We start from the raw sequence: 7,444 nt of genomic DNA, 5'->3' as shown, positions 1-7,444 counted from the left end.
GCCTGTTTCTTCTGTTTATAATTTACTGTGTAACTTAAACTCTGGACCTGTTTAATGGTCCTAACAGCAGAGTTTCTAGGCCAACAGCTAAATCAGCTGCAGTGCTCTGCATTTGCAGACGGCCTTATGATTTACAAAATTTAATAAGCTGCCCCCTTACAATATTTTTTTCAAAGACATAGCCCTTATAACAGTTGCCAAGAAGGCTGTCAAAGGTACAGATATGCATTGGCATAATGAAACTTTTTTTTTTTTTTTTTTTTTTTTTTTTTTTTTTTTTTTTTTTTTTTTTTTTTTTTTTTTTTTTTTTTTTTTTTTTTTTTTTTTTTTTTTTTTTTTTTTTTTTTGTGGAAAGCCATATCAACATTTCCAAATATTACTAAGTCATTAACAATGAAAAAATTCTAGAGAGATCTGCTGGCTGGCTGTGGTAATACATTAGTGACTTTTCCAGCACTGCTCTGTGGCAGTGATATTTCTTGGGTAGCAGTGCGGTAAGCCACTGGCAGCTGGAGGGCAGGCACAGGGAGGAAGGATTTACACTGCCTCATTTGCAGCCCACTTCTTTTTAAAAGAGGATTGCATGAAGCGAAGTTCCCTATTTCACCCAGATGTGGCTTTCAATGCTAAGTTCCCATTACATTTTTAAGCAAATTTTCTTTTTATCCTGGTATTTTGATTTTTATTCAAAGTATCATAACAAAATATATGTCCTTTAATTAAAAATATGGATATATATCAAACACCCAAGGTGACTTTTAAAGTTGACAGATTTTGTTTATATAGGCTAGTTACCTATCCTTATCTATTGAATATTGCTGTTACAAGGAAGGAAAAAAAAATGTAAACTTTAATTTCTCACTGGATTTTTTACTGTGGGAAGATAATCACAGAAAATTCCTTAATAACCGCAACATTTTATGACATCAGATGTAAACTTTACCTGTCATATTTACAGACTCCGTGTTCAACTTCAGAGCTATTTTCCCACTCATTCCTCCTCCATTTAAGTTTCTCCCTCTCATTTCTTACCTAACATTTAGGGCTAATTTCCCAAAATTTTCTAGTGAGTACTTACATTCAGGAACAGACACCCTGTTAACAGTATAACTTCTCAGTGTGATACTTACTTAACTCCATATCAAATATTTGCTACAAGATAAATGGAGTAAAAATACTTTGATGCAATTATTCTGCCCTGTTTGGTTGTAATGGAATTAGATTATTTAAGGAGCCTTTGGTCTGAATTACTTTCCAGACTGTTTAAATTCAAGAAATAATTCCCTTCAAATAAGGATGTGAATATTGGTAATGTAATGAAGCAATTTGTTCTTTGAAATTTAGATTTAAAAAAAAAAAAAAAAGGAAAAAGGACAATATTTTTCACTGGGAATTATTTGAATTTAGCAAAATCCACATGTTCTGTAGTCCTACTTTTCCTGGGCTTACTCCTTTTTTTTACTTTTGTGTTACTCAGTATAGTTATTGTACAAGCCTGTGTTGCCTGTGTACTACGTATCAGAGAAATATGAAAAAAATGACATCTCTCTGATTTACTCCTAAAATGTAGAAAAATCTGGTTGTTCACTTGAACTTGAGAAGGTACAGAAAAATAGTGTTTGCTCCAACCAGTCCTAGACATGAAACTCCTTATGGATATAACCCAGAGACACTTGTCTTTTATTACAGAGTGCTCTTCCTGTTGAGGCTACTTGTATTTTTGTGTCTGCCATTGTTTAAAACTTAATCACTCTACCTCTTTAAGCAAGTTTTCCTAATGCAAAAATAAATCGGTTTGTTTTCTGTGTTATGTTTCATGTATTCCTTTGTCCCATCCCTTCTCTTCCCCACACCCACCACCTTCAGCTTTCTCCATTACATGAATCACTTTCATGTAAATTAATACTACTGTTTTTCACTCAGCCTAACCCTGAGAGAATATTACCCCTATTAGAAATGTACACATTTTACAGAGCTGTTTGGGAAGAATGGATTAAATGTGGTGATAAATACAAGAAAATAGATATGTTTTTACCACAACCTGCCTGCAGAATCCTCTTTCCATTGCAGATGTATGGCAAAACAAATTGGAATCAATGGCTTTTTTTCCCACTCTAGTTATGCATTTCAAGTGGTGTTATTATTATTATTGTAATTTTTGTTGTTATTGCTATTAATATTATTAGGACAAACAACTTTTAATATTTCTCTATGTAATCTGAGCAACAAAGCAAAAGTGTTTTGTTTCTATCACAAAAGAACTCCCTTTTTTGTTGCACTGTTTTACTGTTTAGCATTATAAATATACAATATACAGCTTTTAAGGTCAAGCAGAAAGGAAGATTTTCTTTTCCAAACATCTGTCAGCAACCACATGGAAGAGAAAACAGTACTAGCATAATTTATCATGCTTTCACTCGGTGAAAAATGTTCCTTGGATGCTAAGTCATGACATGTACTTTAAGTAAAGCTTTTCTCGAGTGCTTTATCTTACACTGTATGGCTTTGCTTCTCTTACACTAATATTTTTCAGTTTCCTTATTGTTTGAGGCTATGAATATGTCAGACAAGCATCATAAGCATTATTTATTATTCTGGCATTCAGGTCTTGTTGTGATAAGAGTGAGTAGTTGCCACCCCAATGCAGATGGCAAGACAATTGTTTCCAGGTTTCGGTGTACCTGGATGTCATTGCTGACTGTGCTGGAACACAACTAACCAGCAATGAAGCTGCAGGTTTGGCTGGCAGAGTGTGGGATTGACACATGTCCTTTTCCAGCAGGGGCTGCTGCAGAGCAGTAATAACTACACATCCCCAAGGGACTGGAAAATTGTTTTCAATTCCCTCCTCCTGTCCCCCCCATTTGCATTTAAAGTAAACATCTGATGAATCTGTTGGTTCTGTTGAGTCAGAAAAAGAAAAAAGTCACTGAAGAATATTAAATCTGAACTGATCCAGTATAAATGCTCTTGGATCCTTCAGTAAAATATGTCTAAGCTGTACTGGAATTATCTCCTTGAGCAGGAAAGACATGCAAATATAAGATATAAAATCATAAAAATACTCTTCACTGCAACACAACCTATCTGAAAGGAATCAAAGTGCTGCAAAGAAAGAAGGCTTTAAGCTGAGTATGAAAATTCTGACACTAACCATAACCTGCATAGTGTACAGGGTTCAATGCCCTAACCATGACCTCTGGCCAACACAGAGAGGAACCCAGAGATCCAGTGGAAACTGAAAGTGTTCTGAAGCTGAATAACATAAAGATCTGTAAAAGCACATCTATAAGGAAAGACCTCTTTTCAGGCCAGTTTATGGAGCAGAAAAACATGTAGGTACACTTCCAGGCACAAAGGCCATTTGCAGGGTTAGACATCTGCTTTTTCTAACTTTACTGGAAGATATATGGCTTCTCCCAGTTAGCACTGATTAAGAACCCTTTCTTTTCCGATACGGATTTTATGGTTAAGTTTCAATGTCTGCATTACCCTCTGTAAATTGCATTTGTAAAAGCAAACAACTCCAAAGGTGAATTTACCTCATCTGAAAGGAGACATTTAGGGCAGGTGGGAGGAATTACTTCTGGAGGCCTTTTTCACCTTTAACTGTGAAGAAGGAAGGCTAAAGAGTTAAATGCTTACATTCTGTATGCAACAATGACATGAATCCCTATCCTTCTGTCTCTTACATGCTGAAACCACCACATCTGCAACATTGTTGCTTATAATGTTATTGTAAATAAGGCATCCGAAAGAATTTTATGGGATCTACAAAAGCCGCTTCTGCTGTCTGCTCACACAGTAGGTTTCATATATAGCACTTTGGTCACATTGCCAATTTTTTGTTTATTGAAAAAAAAAAAAGATTATATTGCTTCATACTACTACTTGTCTTCTGAAAGAAAATAGTGGATTGTGGTGCCAAAGGGACCTGCCTACTAATATAGAAAATTGTGAGATATCACCACCATACAAATGGTAGTACAAATGGTACAAGCACAAACTCAAATTAATAAAAAAATGGCTCATGAGGTAAAGAAGGCTTGTATTTTTCTGTCGAGACATGCAAGAAATAGAACTTTCCTTGAACTCATCACAAATACATTTATTCTCAAATTTAAAAAAAAAAAAAGAAAAAGTGGCAAGAAAACTACATTTTCAGAGCTGAATGAGAACTCTGTACAGACAAACTTGTAATAGAAATATATAGTATGCATAGCAGTTGAGGCACAAGGCATTGGCTCAGCTATAACAATAAATATAAGAAAGTGAATTGAACAAATTTTTGTATCTGTCTTTACATAATTGTTTTCCAGTGCATTATTACTTGGGCTTAGGACATCCAGACTTACCTGTCAACTAATTTTAGTAACTATAATTCTTTCATCAACTTGTTGAAAAATTATTGGCAGCCATCTTTAATGAGTGTAATAGATCTTTTCCCAGTTCAGACTGGGCCAAATACAGTGTTCACACCACTAATGATATTTCCCAGCTATATTTCTTACATTGTTCTTACCTGTTATTTTTTGATGAATCATGATTTTATGTATATAAAGAGAGGGTATCTCTTCAATTATTGCATCAGGTAGGTGGGGTATTTTATGTTTCAGGATGAAAAAGTTCCATGGTTGTCTTCGACAACATAAAGTACTTGTTTCTAATACTTAACTGACTTCAGTCCTCCTAGAGACTGTTGGCTTTATCCCCTTTTTACAGTCATGGGGCTGCTGGTTATAGCTTGTAAAGCAACATCTGATTGTGTGGACTAATTGCATATTTAATGAGGAAAAGAAATTTCGGAATTTTTTTAATAATGTATTTTCAATCTAAAGTTATTCAAGAAAAACCTTGTGTGAAAGCATGTAATTTTAAGTTACTTCTATTTTTTAAATTTAGATATTGTGGGTGGATGAAATTTATGCCATGGGAGAGAATTTCGTGAATGGTTGTTGTTCAGTGTCTGTGGATTTCATTTGAACTATGGAAGAGTCAGCTATAAACTAAGTCAGTTGCCAGACTTAGCTTCTCCTGTAAAGATTTGTGTTTGTGTGAATAATGAAGTGTTAAGGAAACCAGACTGGTCTCCATTTATTTTGTTCTTGATTTTAGGCATTAACCAGTACATTTACACTGCCAATTTCTGATTTGGTGGTCCCTTTTTTTCATAATCTTTCCATTGTGATGTAAAGACCCCCAACAGAATATTTAGTTCTCCTGAAGTCTAGATTCCTTCCTAGAAATCATCTGCTCAGTTTTGAGTAGATAGATAGGTAGGATGGATTTGTGCTTACATAAATAAAAGTTGAATGTGTTTGCAAATATGCAACCTGGCATCAGAAGACTTAATATTACAGAATCACAGTCTCAATAAGGTTAGAAAAGACCTCTGAGATCATTGAGCCCAACCTATGACCGAACATCACCTTTGTCAACTAAGACTATGGCACTAAGTGTCACGTTCAGACTTTCCTTAAACACCTCCAGGGACAGTGACTCCATCACCTCCCTGGACAGCCTATCCCAGTATCTAATCACCTTTTCTGTGAAGAAATTATTTCTAATGTCCAAGATAAACCACTCCTGTCACAGTTTAAGATTACATCCTCTTTTCCTGTTGCTAGCTGCCTGGGAGAAGAGATAGACCCCCACCTGGCTACAACCTCCTTTCAAGTAGTTGTAGAGAGTGATGAGGTTTCTCCTCAGGCTCCTTTTCTTCAGGTTAAATAGCCCTAACTCCTTCAGCTGCTCATCACAGGACTTACTCTCTAGACCCTTCATCAGTTCCTTTGCCCTTCTCTGGACTTGCTCCAGCTCCGCAATGTCCTTCCTCAATTGAAGTGCCCAAAACTGAACACAGTATTCAAGGTGCAGGTTCACCAGTGCTGAATACAATGGAACACTTCCACAGTACTGCTGACCACACTATTTGTCACACAGTCCAGGATGCCATTGACTTTCTTGACCATCTGGCTTCACTGCTGGCTCATGTTCAGCCAGCTGTTGACCAGCACCCCCAGATCAATTTCTGCTTTCCAGTCATTCTCTATATTGTGTGACTTTTCTTTTTTTTAACTCTCAGTTCCTTTCCAAAGCACAGCAAAAAGTAAGTAGTTGAACATCCGCGTTTTTCATAATAACTTACATTTTAGACTTGTCAATTGTTTAGGTTGAGTTCTGTACTGGTTTTCAGTTTCCTAGCCATCTACACAAGATTGGAAGCAATGAAAAGCACAAGTTGTAATACTTTTTTAAAATTATGGTATGTAAGAAGAGCTTTTTAAAGAGAGTTCATCTTTTATTCATCTCACCAAAAAAATAGCCAGATTTCTGAAGTGTTCAGCAGTGAATATGCTGAGCTCTGGGGAAAAAATATGTACATCATGCAGCTCTGGATAAAAAGTTACAATGAGAGTCACCCACTCACTTCAAAATATGGCTTGTAATATCTTACAGTAGATTGAACAAAGTCTGAACTGGTTAGATCAATGTTTGTTTTGATATGTTAGCTTTACCACTGAATTCACCTGGTTGAGGAACTGTACTTTGATAGGTATTGTTTTGTTATTCTTGAATGAAAAAACTTTTACCTATAATGCTTGATGACGCAGAAATATTCAGTCAATTGAATATAGAGATCTTTCTTTGAGTACACTGCTTACAGATCTTTAGTAGAGGTGGTGGGTAAATGTCCCACAGTCTTTCATGCATTAGGCACACATGGTCTTAGCTCGTTCTGATGTCACCTTCCTTAGAGGAGGTTCCTGAAAAAACATTGATGCTAAAGATATATTAAAAAAAATCAATGGCAAAATGTCACTCAGAATTGAACTCATGTAAAGATCCTTAGAATGGCGGAATATAAAGTGAAAGAGATCCTGTCACTGTGCTTTTATCTCTTTGATCCCATGTTCCAGACTAGTATAGGCCTGAAGCAGTGCTTAAACTATAACACTGTTACAAGAAAGCTATTGACTTCAGCACTATAGAGAACCTAATATTATTTATTGAAGTTAGATTTTGAACACTGACAAGATTTCTGCAAAGGTAGATCTAGGAAAGGTTTAATTTGTATTTCTCAGGAACTTCCCCTAACTCCCAAAACGTCAACAACAACAAAAATAAAAACAAACAAACAAACACCTCCACATCAAATTAAAATAAAAACCTTACCCACAATTGTGTTAAGAGTATATATAGGAGTTCATAACAGACCTGACAGAAAAGGGGAAAACATATTCACATTGTCTAATTTATTTTCATAACATGATTGGAAATAGCACAGATGAATAATGCTAATTCACCTTTTGATGCATGGAGATATTATTAATATCACACTGCCTGAAAAAGTGGTTTTTAAAAAGAAAATTCTATTTTTAAAAAATTTATGGATTATATTCTTTATAAAACTCATTAAAAAGAAAAGAGATTGATTACTAAA

At 35.3% G+C, this 7,444-nt stretch overlaps 1 long non-coding RNA gene across 3 annotated transcripts in view; it reads right to left on the bottom strand.

Annotated features, from left to right (window-relative positions):
- The window catches only part of LOC114061948, a 29,327-nt gene that overhangs the window by 12,960 nt on the left and 8,923 nt on the right, over positions 1-7,444 (bottom strand). For 2 of the 3 annotated variants that reach the window (XR_003572272.1, XR_003572273.1), the window contains exon 4: positions 6,594-6,767. This is a non-coding gene — a long non-coding RNA (uncharacterized LOC114061948). Of the gene's footprint in view, positions 1-6,259; positions 6,768-7,444 lie in introns of those variants that run through there. The other variant, XR_003572271.1, reaches the window with a different exon arrangement.

This window comes from Empidonax traillii, unplaced genomic scaffold (assembly GCF_003031625.1).
Source record: "Empidonax traillii isolate 1590-97213 ecotype Southwest subspecies unplaced genomic scaffold, ASM303162v1 scaffold373:size1354568, whole genome shotgun sequence".
Classification (NCBI taxonomy): domain Eukaryota; kingdom Metazoa; phylum Chordata; class Aves; order Passeriformes; family Tyrannidae; genus Empidonax; species Empidonax traillii.
Note: the sequence above shows the minus strand (reverse complement) of the source record. Positions and strands in the feature narration are given on the sequence as shown.